Source organism: Nothobranchius furzeri, chromosome 3, assembly GCF_043380555.1.
Source record: "Nothobranchius furzeri strain GRZ-AD chromosome 3, NfurGRZ-RIMD1, whole genome shotgun sequence".
Lineage (NCBI taxonomy): Eukaryota > Metazoa > Chordata > Actinopteri > Cyprinodontiformes > Nothobranchiidae > Nothobranchius > Nothobranchius furzeri.
Genome location: NC_091743.1, coordinates 6,208,601 through 6,222,570, shown reverse-complemented (window position 1 = coordinate 6,222,570; position 13,970 = coordinate 6,208,601).

Sequence of the window (13,970 nt, the reverse complement as noted above, 5' to 3'; positions counted from 1 at the left end):
AGTTTTCTGCTCAGTTGAATTTGTTCTAATATTTATGAGATTTCCATGATTTGCTTTATTAAGCCTGATATTTAATCTGTGTGGTTTTGGCCGTGGGCAGGACACTGTCTCTATGGGGTAGTGGGTGGGTAACAGTACAGAAGCTGCAGAGGGGTGGGTTAAACTACGACTCTGCTTCCTGGTCTGGACCCTGGGTAGTCATGGAGGACTAATAAAACTGGCCATATTCCTAGAAAGAAGAGCTGCACCATCCAAAGAGGGATGGATGCCGTCTCTCCGCATCAGACCAGGTTTTCCCCAAAAAGTTTTCCAATTATCAATGTAGCCCACGTTGTTTTCAGGACACCACCTAGACAGCCAGCGGTTGAAGGACAGCATGCGGCTAAACATGTCGTCACTGGTCCGATCGGGTAGGGGGCCAGAGAAAATTACGGAGTCCGACATTTTTTTGGCAAACTTACACACCGAAGCAACATTAATTTTAGTGACCTCCGATTGGTGTAACCGGGTGTCGTTACTGCCAGCGTGAATAACAATCTTACTGTATTTACGCTTATCCTTAGCCAGCAGTTTCAGGTAAGATTTAATGTCGCCCGCTCTGGCCCCAGGTAAACATTTAACTATGGTTGCTGGAGTCTCTAATGCCACGTTTCTGACTATGGAGCTGCCAATGATCAGAGTCGGCTTGTCAGTGGGTGCGTCACTGAGCGGGGAAAATCTATTAGAAACATGGACGGGTTGGTGGTGGCCCACGGGCTGGGTTCTATGCTTCCTGCGTACCGTCACCCAGCCGGCCTGAGGTCCCGGCTGCTCGGGTTCTACTGGAGGATCGCTACGGGGTTGTTCTGAGCTAGTTAGCCCCGCGCTAGCTAAGTAGCTACGGCTGTTTACAGGTTTTTCAACTGCGCGGAGCCGGGACTCCAATTCCGACACCCTCGCCTTCAAAGCTACAAAAATGCTACATTTATTACACGTACCATTATCACTAAAGGAGGCAGAGGAGTAACTAAACATCTGACACAGAGAGCAAGAGATAGGAGACAGAGAAGCAGAGACAGAAGTAGCCGTAGCCGTGCTGAGGCTAAGCTAACTGGACGAGCAAACTGTTCAACACCAAATAAACTGTGTGCAAACTCAAATGGTTCCCTAAAAGCTAGGTGGAACAACAGAAAATGTGTGTTTTAGCGTGCTTTTGTGCTACAATAACTCAGAGATATCCAAGTACAGAGAAATTAAATCAGCTTTAGCGAGCCCCAAACACCAAACAGCTACACGGAGTGCAACACTGAAAACAGGAAACAGGAAACGCCTTACCGCCAGGTGCAGCCAATCAGTTCTAATGTTGAAATATAGAGATCATCTTTTAGATTATATCTGTGTGTGTGTGAGTGTGTGTGTGTGTGTGTGTGTGTGTGTGTGTGTGTGTGTGTGTGTGTGTGTGTGTGTGTGTGTCGTAGCTTTCCCAAAGGATTTATAGATGTAGGTTATTATTTTAGATCAGACCTGTTATTTAAAAATGCGTGTAGGACACGGACACATGGCTCAGACCTTTTGCTGCAGCTGTAAATGCAATTTTACGTAATAATTAGGAGCATGAAAGTAAACAAATAACAGTGATTCACAATACTAGCATCAGCAGCTAGCTTGTTTTACGTGCTGGAGTGACGTATACGAAACACAGTTCTTCACTGTCTGGAGGTGAGGATTTGGATTTTCTGTAATGATTTATGACAAAAGTCCAAAACTGAACCCAGTACATGTTTATATAGATAACAAAGTGTAGTTATTTTGCATTTCTACTATTTTAATGCCGAGCCAATACCTTTAACCCTTCACCACTGAAATCTGTTTGTTCATTCCAATCCTCCTAAATAATCCTCCAATCATCCAACTGGAATCCTTAAGGTCCCGTAACGTCCATCCTGTCAGAATAGGCCGTGGGAGCCCAGGTGTTACTAGAACTAATGGTGTCTCCTCACCAGCGTGAGCCTCCAAACTGTGAAGGTTGGTCTCCAAACATGAACTTTAAATTCATGCATTTATCTCCTCTCGTAACACTTTAACATGTTTTAAAAGGCTAGTATCATGATAATTTACACCTCCCAGACCAAAGACAGGTCCAATTTAAGATAAAACATTATTGTAAACACTGCAGAGACGTCATTATTTATGAAATATAAGTTATTTTCCTAAGCCATTACTTCAGCCAAGATGTAGGATGCATGGATTTGATGAAACCACGCTGTCTCATGCAGTCCTATATGTGTAACACACACACACACACACACACACACACACACACACACACACACACACACACACACACACACACACACACACACTGCAGCAGGTTAGAATCTTTTGAATGACAAATTTAACTACATTGAACTGCTTTTGTAATAATTTAATCTCTTATTCTGGAGTAAAATGAAGAAACAAGCTAAATCTTCACATATCTGTGGCATCAAGAAGCAACTTCTGAGTTCAAACACAGGGATGGAGCACAATGTTTACACCTGAACAGTATCAGGATGTTTTAACTCACAGAGGCCTGCAGCCTGCAGGTCTTCTGTTTTATGAGAATCCGCTTGTTATGAGCGCTAAACTTTATTTTGCCGCTTCCGTGCGGAGCGGTAGGGAAACACATTTCAAACACGGAGTCTGGCTACCGAACCAAGCAGAATTCTGATGACGTCAAGCCGGTGCGCGAAGGTGCATGTTCCAACCCATGAGAGGAGGGCGAGGAGTTAAACAGCGAGTGGATCACAGGGACTGAACTGATGTTTTTGAGCAAAACTGCGGTAAAAATTGCTGTTTGTCCTCATTATCTAGTGTACCCCCCCCCCACCCCCCCGTTTAGAGGCGGCGCTCATGCAGGTGTCTCTTTCTGTTCCGATGCTGCTACACGTAATATTTTTAATGTATTAAGCCTACAATTTATTTTTACTCAGTAACTGATATGATTTCAAATGTCACGAATTACAATTATTTTTTAAAAACGTACTCAAGTTAAAGTAAAAGTACAGATTTTAAAAACGACTTAAAAAGTACAAATATACAAAAAAACGACTCAATTACAGTAACGTGTGTAAATGTAATTCGTTACTTTCCACCTCTGCATGTCGAAGACGTTAACACATGGGGAGCAAATCGAAATAGTGTTGATATTTAGTGAACGCAGTAACCATGTCTTTGCAAAAGATGCAAGACACCCTACGAGACCACCCATCTCCCATGCTGCAGTGAGCAAACTGCTTGCTAAATTTCTTGAAATTGCTTCAGTGTTGGATTTGCCAAAATATGGACACAATAAAACTGTCACTAATGAAGAAACATCAGTGGCTGTCCTAGCTTCATGGCACCCTTACAAACTCCATTTACTGCAGCATCTCAATGAGGATGACCCAGATTGGCGCACAGAATTTACAGAATGGGTAAAACAAATATTGGAACAGGACTCTCAGTTCACGCAGAAGATTTTGTTCAGTGATGAGGCAAACTTTAAGTTAACAAACAAAACCACCGCTATCGGCCTGACACTAACCCACAATGGATAGATCCCTCCAATACTGTTGGAATCAAAAAAGTGATGATTGTCTTGCTTTGAGGTGAGTGAGTCCTCTTACCATGGTTGAGCTTTGTATGCAGAGGGGTGGTTCCTGGGAGCAGGCCAGCTGGAGCTCATCACCTAATCTCAGCCAGGGTTTAACTCGAGGTCTGCAGAATAGGTATGAAGTAGCTCTGAAAAGAGCTATTGTGTCTGTAATCACTTGCAGCATCGTGGCAAGGTTTTGACTTAAGGTCAAAGGAGTATGTTTCAAAAAGAGGTTGGTTCTGAATTGGCCACTTCAGAGTGTCAGCTGGAAAACTGAATAACTCGGGAAGTCATCCTAGTTTTAATGATCCACCATGTTATGACTCTGGCAAATCAGAATTTGACATGTTTGTCAACGTTACTAAACATCCCTCAAACTACACCTTCATCAGATGCAAAAATGTTCTAACTCTGTGGATAAATAATCTTTAAACATGGATCATTGTCAGAACAAAATTCACTTCAACTTCATTGATTTAGGCACAGATTATTCAAACATTTCATTTAAGATCTGGTTCATTCAACCGTATGATTATTTAAACACATGATTATTTAACTTATGAGTTGTAAAAGTTCACTTTTCATTCAGAGTGTGGAATTCTGCAGTCTTATCAGAGAAAAGCTTTGTTTGGAGACATGCGCTAACAATCTTGTCTTCATGGACTGTCAACAAGCACTGCAGAATCTTCTGGGTGATAGAAGATAATAGAAATTATTTTTGTAGATGACCAATCACTATGTGGACAATATGTAGGTGAAAATTGGCCCTTTGTGGACTTTAAATCAATTTCCCTCTGGGATTAATAAAGTATTTTTGAATTGAATTGAATTGAATTTACAAGGAAATTGACCTTACACACACATCAGTTTATTTTCAGTTGGGAGGCACCCTGTTTCCAGCAGATTCCACCAAAACAGGATACATATGTTTGCTATTAACTTCAGATAAATATTCTTTACTGAAACTCATCTCAAACTTTGGCTGAGAAACAAGATGCTGACATTCTGCAGAGCACGTACGCAAACACAGCTTATATCTCCAACAAGGCCTAGTGCCTTTGTCCTCCGTGCCACCTGAGACACCTGAACCTGTACTTTGCTCTCCACCTACCTAATGGGGGGTCGATGGTCACCCTGACCATGCACCGTTACAGGCTGACCCAGTTCTTTCTGGCTGCACTCGGACGCCAACTGAGAGCCCTCCAGGGCCCATCCCAGCGCAGAGGCCTCTACAGTCTGCTTCTGCACCAGTCTCCACCGATCAAGATTCCAGGTTTATGGACTGGTATAGTTACTGATAATGGTTGCATGTCATATCATGATATCTGGCGCGGCAAAGCCTTCTCAGCAGCCTGTGCTGCCACTTCCAACTCACCTAGCTTTTTTTGGCTGTGCTATGGGCTGTGCTAGCCCAGTGCTAGAGAACTAGCGTTCCTCATCAACTTACCGATTGTGTCCCTGAGTGACACCTACCGATTGAAGGACGTGGTAAATGTTGGTAATCGTCCGATTCAAGACTCAGCTTTCAGCCTGTGACTTACTCCTGGACCTCTTCCGACTGTGTTATTTTTCTAACTATATGTTTAAATCGATGTCTGTCGCGTGTGTAATGAGTTAATTTACATATTATTTAATGAGCCATAAGACACAAGATTCTATAGTGATATGAAATCAACCTTATGGATCTTTGGGTACTTTTAACCAGAAGATTGGAACTTTTTATTGCAGGGATTATGTAACACCTTCGTATAAACTCAGAGACAACAGAAAAGAGAGTCAAGTTTTAAAAGTTTAAAGATTTATTACTAAACAAATTAAAACTAGACAAACTTTAAACACTAAATGTATGGTGTAACTAAGGTGAAGTGAGACGGAGAATGGTGTGATGTGGAATGTTGCTCAGAACCAGCAAATCCGAAGAAACGATTAGTTCTGATGGGAACTGAAGGTGATGTCTTCGCATTAAGCTTTGGTTAGGAGATTCATAAACACATTCGATGCCATTCTGCCGGCCTACATACCCTTTTGGAAGTCCCCGTTAGATCAGGAATGTCGAGGTCCAGCTTGACCTTCTCTGGAACCGAAGCCGGTAGGAAAAGCAGCGGTTGCTGACCAGACCAGTCTTTGAGATACTTCCGGGTCACGACAGTTTTGTTGGCATCTAACAAGACCCAAAAAGGGGGTCGTGATGATTCAGCTTTTATTCTGAAAGGAATCATTGCAGCAGGTAGAACAGCAACAGATTTTATCCAGCTTGTCGTTGGTTCTTTCGGCTGAAGAGGAAAGTTACGGATTGGCCACTCCGACAACTTCTCTAGAACGCTTTGAACTGGCATTAGAGATGACGTGAGTATAGCCTTATACTTCGGAGGTTTTGGTTTATGGTCGAATGAAAAGATGACAGATTTACCAAGCACCACCAAAACCACGCCTCCATCAGATCTGGCAGATTCTGATTGGATCAGTAAAAGCAATGTGTCATGTCTTGACGCTACGTGAGATCAGTCCTAGTGGAAATATTTAAAGTTATATTACTTATTATATTCTGTAGGATTAAAATAAAGTAATTAATATTTTGTTTTCACAGATTGGTCACATTTTATTATTGACTAACACTTTGTTTGATTAGCTTTATTAAAAATAGAGTTCTTTATTAAAAGGAGAGAGTCCATTCTTCATTCTTCTGCTGAGCTTGAAAGAAGCAGCTTAGAAGCAAATGCATGAGACCTTGAGGCCATATCTCATGCAGACTAGTTCTGTGTCAGAGGAGAGGGGGGAAATGACTTTTGATGGAAAACAGTCATTTCATTCCGTTACACGCGGATTAACATATGCACTTTTCCATCACTTCACCGCACGGTTGATCCCCATGGGGACCTTGTTCCGTAGTTTAGGGAGCCGACTGGACAGCTGACAGCTCTGGTGCTCAGGGTCTACTCCACGCCTCCACCTCCAACTTGAATGTAGAACTCGAGTTCTCCCTCATTCACCATTCTCTAGCTCAAGTTATTCATGTTTTGTGTTTCTGAATGTCTTGGTGTGTGCCTGCATGTAATTTATGTCCTAGTTTTTTCGTTATGTTTACAAACAGACTTGGTTGGCTTTGATGATGTCACGCTGTGGGCTTCTGGAGATCGGAGGTGATGGTATGTTTCATGACAGTTAAAAGGTGTTAAAACTAAGATAACTTCCTTTTTTTCTTTTTTGTACTCATTTTTATGATTTTTAAACTTAACATTTTTATAATCATTTAGTTTTACTTTAGTAGAACATACATAGTCTTTGACCGTGTTTGCGTTCAAAACCTAGATTGTTCTGTAGGTTTGTAATAAAAGCTTTAAAATATTTATTTCATCCACAATGATCGCTGAATTTATTGCACACCAAAGTCAGTGGTTGGGGCTAACACCAATTAGCTCGATTGCTCTGGTATGAGCTGAGTCATTTCAAACATGGCTGTCCCTTTTAAACCCATAAATCAGAAAGGGGGAACTAAGTGAATTGTCGTATACATGCTTTTATTTTTATTTTTTGCCTAATTTAACCAATCATTAAAATTCTTTTGGAGTTTCAATTCAGTTCAGTTTACTTAAATAGCGCCAAATCACAAAAAGCGTCATCTTAAGGCATTTCATATAGTAAACATTCCAATACAGTTCAGTTCATAGAGCCAGTCAGTCTTAAGAAAAGCTTCCTATGCAAAGAGCCCAGCAAATTTCATCGAGTCACTGACTTGCATCAGCATCTTTACAGCAGTCCTCATACTAAGCAAGCATGTAGCGAGAGTGAAGAGGAAAACTCCCTTTTACCAGTGTAGCGACATGAATGGCCTCATTTGTGACCCAAAGGTCACACTTCCTCAGCTGGGTCAAGCTGTCCTGGCTGCACTTCTATCTACAGATTATCCATCACAGGAGACTCGAAGTCTGCTGTAAACCATCTTTAATCTGAACTCCCTTACCATATCTTGACTTCCTTTGCCTCCACAGCAAGATAAGGATTTTATCACGTTCCAGAAGAATCATTTATAATAAACTATTTTTACTGTTAAATCACCAAAGGTTCATTATATATGTATTTAATTACTGAAATGAATTATTATTCAGTGGTTAATAATTATTTATGATAATCAGTAATCTTTAATCATGACAAGTGTATTACAGTTTTAGTCCATTGCTTGAACACACTTTGCAAAACTTGGCTCATGGTGCCAAAACTCACATGCTACACAAGGAAGTACGGGAGAACACTGGGACATAAACCATTCACATCTATGCCAGATACAAACTCTGCCATCAAAACTGAACAATCCTTTGTCAAAACCTCACTTTGATGACTAAATGATGCCCACTTCCACATGTCAATACACTCTCATATCTGCGGCAACACACTAGTCTACTTTAAATAAAACATTGCAGTCTTTCACTTGTACTGTATTTATTCAGTTACAATTCCAGATGTTTCTCATAATTCCAAAAATAAAATACTGAAATCAACATTACTGCAATTACATTACAGTAGTGAAATTCATATGACAGGAAATTCAGTTACTGTAAATTAAAAATAAAACAAACTGAACTTCACACAAAAGAAGTTACATGTATGGATCCTGCCGTCTGTCGGGGTCGGGCCACAGGACCTCGTCCACATCGCAAGCAATATCTTCTCCGGCTAAACATCGGGGAAAAAATCCCCTTGTGTGACTAATCCATCCCTGAATTGACCTGATTTCAATATCTCCGCAGGCCTGTTCCATTGCTAGTGAAAGTGGCATTCGGGCGTGGGGTTGGCGGTCATATACGCACCATCTCCATGCTGAAAAGAACTCCTCTATAGGATTCAAAAATGGGGAGTAAGGGGGCAAGTACACCACTTCAAATCCTTCATGATGAGTAAACCAGTCTTGGACCAGAGCAGCCCGGTGGAAACTAACATTATCCCACACAACAACAAGCCTGGGCTGCTCTGGTCTATTCTGTATGGCGATGTCATGTAGACCATCAAGAAATGTGAGTATTTCCTGTGAATTGTAGGGCCCCAATTTGGCATGATGGTGCAGTAGCCCTTGAAGGCTAATGGCAGCACACAATGTAATATTTCCTCCACGTTGTCCCAGGGACGTGCACAATTGCCCTTCGGCCAATAAGATTACGCCCCCGTCGTCTGTTTTTTGTCAGATTGAATCCAGCCTCATCGATGTAAATACACTCATGAGGCTGAGCAGCTCCATCCATGGCGAGCATTCTCTGCAAGAAAAAGTACATATTACTGTACTGTACAGTACTGTATGGATGGCATTACTCAAAGTACACAACTACACTGATACAGAATTGAACCACCTCATCACACAGGGGCCGGTTTAGCTTTCTGAATATACAGTGTCAATGTGGTACTGATCCAATGGTACAGACTCAGCTATTTGACTGCTCCTCTTTTGTATTGTAAATGTAGAGGACTGAAACACTTACCTGTACGTATTCACGTCGACGTTCCTTCACTCTGGCATTGTTCCCTTGAAATGGAACCCTCTACAGTTGTTTCATTGTAATATGGTGCTTTGTCAAGATGCGTCTAATGGTGGTAATGCATACTGTATTTATATTGCCAGAACTCTGTCTATCTGCAATTATGTGACTCTGTAGCTGGTGGAGACGGATCGCATTATTTGCCCTGACCATGTCAACTAATGCAAGTTCTTGTTGTTCAGTAAATAGGCGTTGACATCCACCGCCAGTAGGTCTTCTGATCATTCTGTAGAAAACAATGCAACCAGTATTTGGAATCGTTTTGTTCTATTTTTCAGTACTATACAAACTGTATTTTACTGTATTTACTGTACTTGTATTACAGTACTGTAAAACATCTCAAGACATTGTGGGCATTCTCTGTTATTCTTAAAGAAGGAGTCGGAGACGGGCATCTTAGTCAGACAGCGTGGTCTTTTTATTTATCTGCTCACAGCTCAGGACAGCCAAAAAAGACCCAGACAATCACGAGTGGTCCCCTTCTTATAGCTCACAGTCAACAGGCGAGAACCAGACCATATTTGGTAGCACATCTCTGTGGGAACTGTAAGTGGAGACTTCTTGTCTGGACCACAGGAACATTTTGGAATCACGTCAAGTTTTTAGCAAGTAAGATAAGCATGGTTGTTGCTGGAAGCGACGCAGGTCAAAACAGGAAATTCCTTTGGAGCTGATGTTGAAACAGCACACGAACTCTAACCAGAAAACACATCTCGATAAGCTTTTCACCCTAAGAACTCAGCTTCAGCTCAATACATTTTGTAGATGACCTCTTGACCTTTTTGGCGCCAACAGTCCTCCCTTTGGTGGACTTGTCCACCACACATTACCATCGTAAACAAATTAGCAAGGTAGGGTATACCAGTAAATGAATGCTTAACTAAGTAACAGAACAAATGAGCAACAAATAATGATAATGTAACAATATGACCGAAGATAGAGACAAAAGGGCATATGACCTTGAATCAAAAATGCATAAAGGAGAACCCATACCAAAACAGGAGATGATGTTCCAGACTAACACAGCAACGTTAACATGTATATGTAATGAACAATGACTAAGAAACTGAAAAACAACCGATGAGTTCACAGCTGAGACAATGAAAAACTGTGAAACAATACAAGAAACACGACTTTAGCATTAACTGAACTCATTACTTCACGAATGTATTGCATGCACACCCCGTAAGGAGGCGAAAAACCCTGTCCGCTGTACTTTAACAGGGAAAATTCCTCCATGTCCTCCCCGACCCCAGGGACGAACGCCTGCAGCACAGAGCGGGCATGCGAGGACATTGGTGACACATATCCTCATCAGTGATCAAAAGAAAAAAACACACAAAACAGCAAAAGCACATCAAAACAAACAGGTGACAAACATTTAATGAACAATTAGCTTTAGCGAAGACATAATGAAACAGTAATAAGTCCGGTTGAAGATTTCATTCAAAAGAATAAAACGGAAAATACAAGTTCAGCATCCATGTCGGCATTGGAGGCCTTCTGCTTGAGGAGGGCTTTATGGAGACAAGTGTCCTTTATTTGTCAGGAAAGCAAGGGCATAAGTCCTTGGCTCAGTCCTCCCGTTGTCCATCTGCGTGCAGCGCGGTGGTGCCGACTCCATCCTCCCCACAGCGAGCAAAACACAACATGTCAACAAGAAAAACTTGAATTAGCATGCCAATTGCCTATAAACCTATTACCTCAAAAACTTCCTAAATATTAGACCCATAGACAAAGCATCCATCCCCACATTCACACCCCCTTTCAATCCTACCCACTATCCTAAATTAAAGGGCTAATCTGCCAGTACGGCATGCAATGATTTACTCAAACATTTACGGGTTAATGGTAAAAGCAAAACTCACCTGATTGTCTTGATAACTAGGAGTAATGTAAATGGCTGCTCGGTAAAACGACCAGAAATAAGTCCTTAAAACCAAATTTAAAAGTCATCCGGCCAATTCGACCTAAACTCAACCAGAATCACCTATTCTGTTCCTCAACCTTTGAAACCACAGTCAAAACCCTTCATGCAACATCCACACACCCTGAAAAACGAACACATGCTAATCCATCACAATAAGAAAACACTAGTCAAAACGTGACATCCAGCACCCACCAGAAGATCTGTCGCACCTGAAATGAAGTACTAACAGTCATGGTTATGTTATCACATTAAGTTAAAGAACTTTGACACGAACGGGAACAAAAATGATGTGAAACCTAAGAATATACGGTAAACTCATATGTTGAGTCGCCTGTCATCTGTAGTTCAGAATCCTCTGCACACGAGGAATTAATCTGTAGCAATATGATCTATAACTTTTTCATTAACGTGATCTAAGCACTAACCAGATACATGTCAGTTCTGGGCTCATTATTGGTAGTTTACCAGGAACACACACATGCTATATTCTGTTAGGATTTATCTCTTTATTACCTCAGATCTGCCTGGCCCTTCTGGCCCACGCAAAAGCTTTACGTACACTAGGGCTGCAACAACGAATCGATAAATTCGATGAAAATCGATTACTAAAAGCGTTGGCAACGAATTGCGTCATCGATTCGTTGTGTCGCACAACTCTTCCAAAAGCGCCCCCCCCCCCCCCTTCCCGCCCGCCGTTGCGCGCAGACCAGAGCAAGTCAGATCAGCGCGAGGGAGAGCCGGCAGATCAGCGCGAGGGAGAGCCGCAGATCAGCGCGAGGGAGAGCCGGCAGATCAGCGCGAGGGAGAGCCGCAGATCAGCGTGAGGGAGAGCCAGTACCGGCAGATCAGCGCGAGGGAGAGCCGGCAGACTTGCTCTGCTGCGAACCGGTTCCGCATTGTCGCGCAGCGATCCAGGCAGCTGCTTCCAGCGCACGGTCCATTCTCAAAGTGGCGCAACCAAAAAACTATAATTAGCACACGATCGTTCATGTCCGCACATGTTCTCTATTTTCTGTCTTATTTGTGCCTGAAGCGCGCTACTGCGGAGCTCATCACCTGTGCTGTGGTGATTTCACCTCACGCAGCATCGAAAACGCGCTCTGCGCTTTTCGGTCAGGAGATCCCTTTGATCTGCTCAAAAGTAACTGATGAGGTGAAAAGGTAAGAATCCAGGCAACAGATTTTCTGGAGAATTATGAGGAGATGCAGGAAGATGAGAGACAGACAGGACAGGAAAATAGTTAAATAAAAACAAGAAAACAAAACAAAGTGTTGAAAAGTCAAATGTAGGTAGATTTATCTCCACGACACGTTTTTACCAGTAAAAAACAATAAGTTATACACATGTCATAATTATACATCTGATACAATTCAGATCACCTTCAAAACTCAGTTACACACCCAGGGCCGTTTCAAGACATTTTGGGGGCCAAGGCAAAATGCCCCCCCCCCACCCCCCCACCCCATAACTGGGCTCCCCAGAAGCCTCTGTGTAATTCATGCCCTCTCCAGGAGTGTTAGTTATACGGTGTTTATAAAAGCCCCTCAGACATTACTGACATGTTCTAATATTATCAGATGAAAAACTAAATTATCAGACATGCTGTCTCATCTGCTTCTTTTAAAAACTTGCAAAAAGTAACAAAACCATTTGAAAGCCACTATTTGTGGATTCTCTGAAAGTTTCCATGGAGTGTGTGACAACTTATTTTTTCATTGATCCTATCGTCTAATCTCACAGCTGAAACAAGCATCCTTAATAATCTGTGCACAGGAAGCTTACCGATGCTGTAGTAAAACAAAAGGTATAATAATTTATTATTAATAAAACCTTGTTGCAGCACTAAAGCAGAAAAATTAGATTTTGCATTAAATATGCAAAATATTTACATATGAATAGTTTTAGAGCCCTTTAATTGGCAGAATCTGATATTAATTTAGTTCTTACAAAAAATGGGTCCCAACATGGTTTGTGTGGCGTTGCCATAGTGTGACGTCATAGGCACAGATCCCCTGTCCTCTTGTTTGGAAATGGAAATAAGGTCACCCTATATTAAACAAACTGTCCACCCGGGCTTTTGCGCTGCACAGAGACGCTTCGCTGCCTATGACTGAATGTCAGTTGAGAGTCAGTCTCATGCAGACTGACCAATGAAGAGAGGGCCTCAAGTTAAGACCCTCTCCTCATTGGTCAGTCCACACGAGGTGGGTCAAAGGTTACTCTGGGCGGGTTACGTGTTGTCAAGCATTCAAGTATTGAGTATATTTACTGCATATTACAGTAAAATATTCTGTATGTGACCACATTATGGTGATCCTTGGGTCGTGATGATGGAGCCCTTGAATATTGTTGCCCAGGGTACAACAAAGTGTTAATCTGGCCCTGGTTCCGCCGTCACATTCCCGCAGAAACTGGTTGATCACACCGGGGCCAGACTACTAGCATGTGGTTTTACAACCACAATGTCCTCAGAAGCAAAAACGCTTTTAAAAGGGAGGGGGGAGTCCTAACTGTTGCTGCAGGCGTGTTGTGTGAGAGTGCAGTTATATACTGGTTAATATATTTTTGGGTTCAGTTGCTTTCATGTGGCCTAATGTGAGTCTATTTGGGATCATTGGAATGATCAGCAGCATTTCTTGATGTGACTTTATGGCAGTTGCCCAGGGCATCATCGCAAGGAGGATGGCATTCATTTACTTTTGTTTTATTTGGTATTTTTTCAGTCAGTTTTGGAAATAGTGATCAATTTTGATTAATTCACAGCCTATGTTTAATTACATTTAAAATAAATGTGAACAGATGAGATCAAACAAAACAGATGAGAATTGCCCTTAAGCTGTTTAACTTGGACCAAGCATTTTAGGTCACAGATAGATGTAGCTTAGGGTCTCTGTCTATACACCTTATAAGACAATTTAG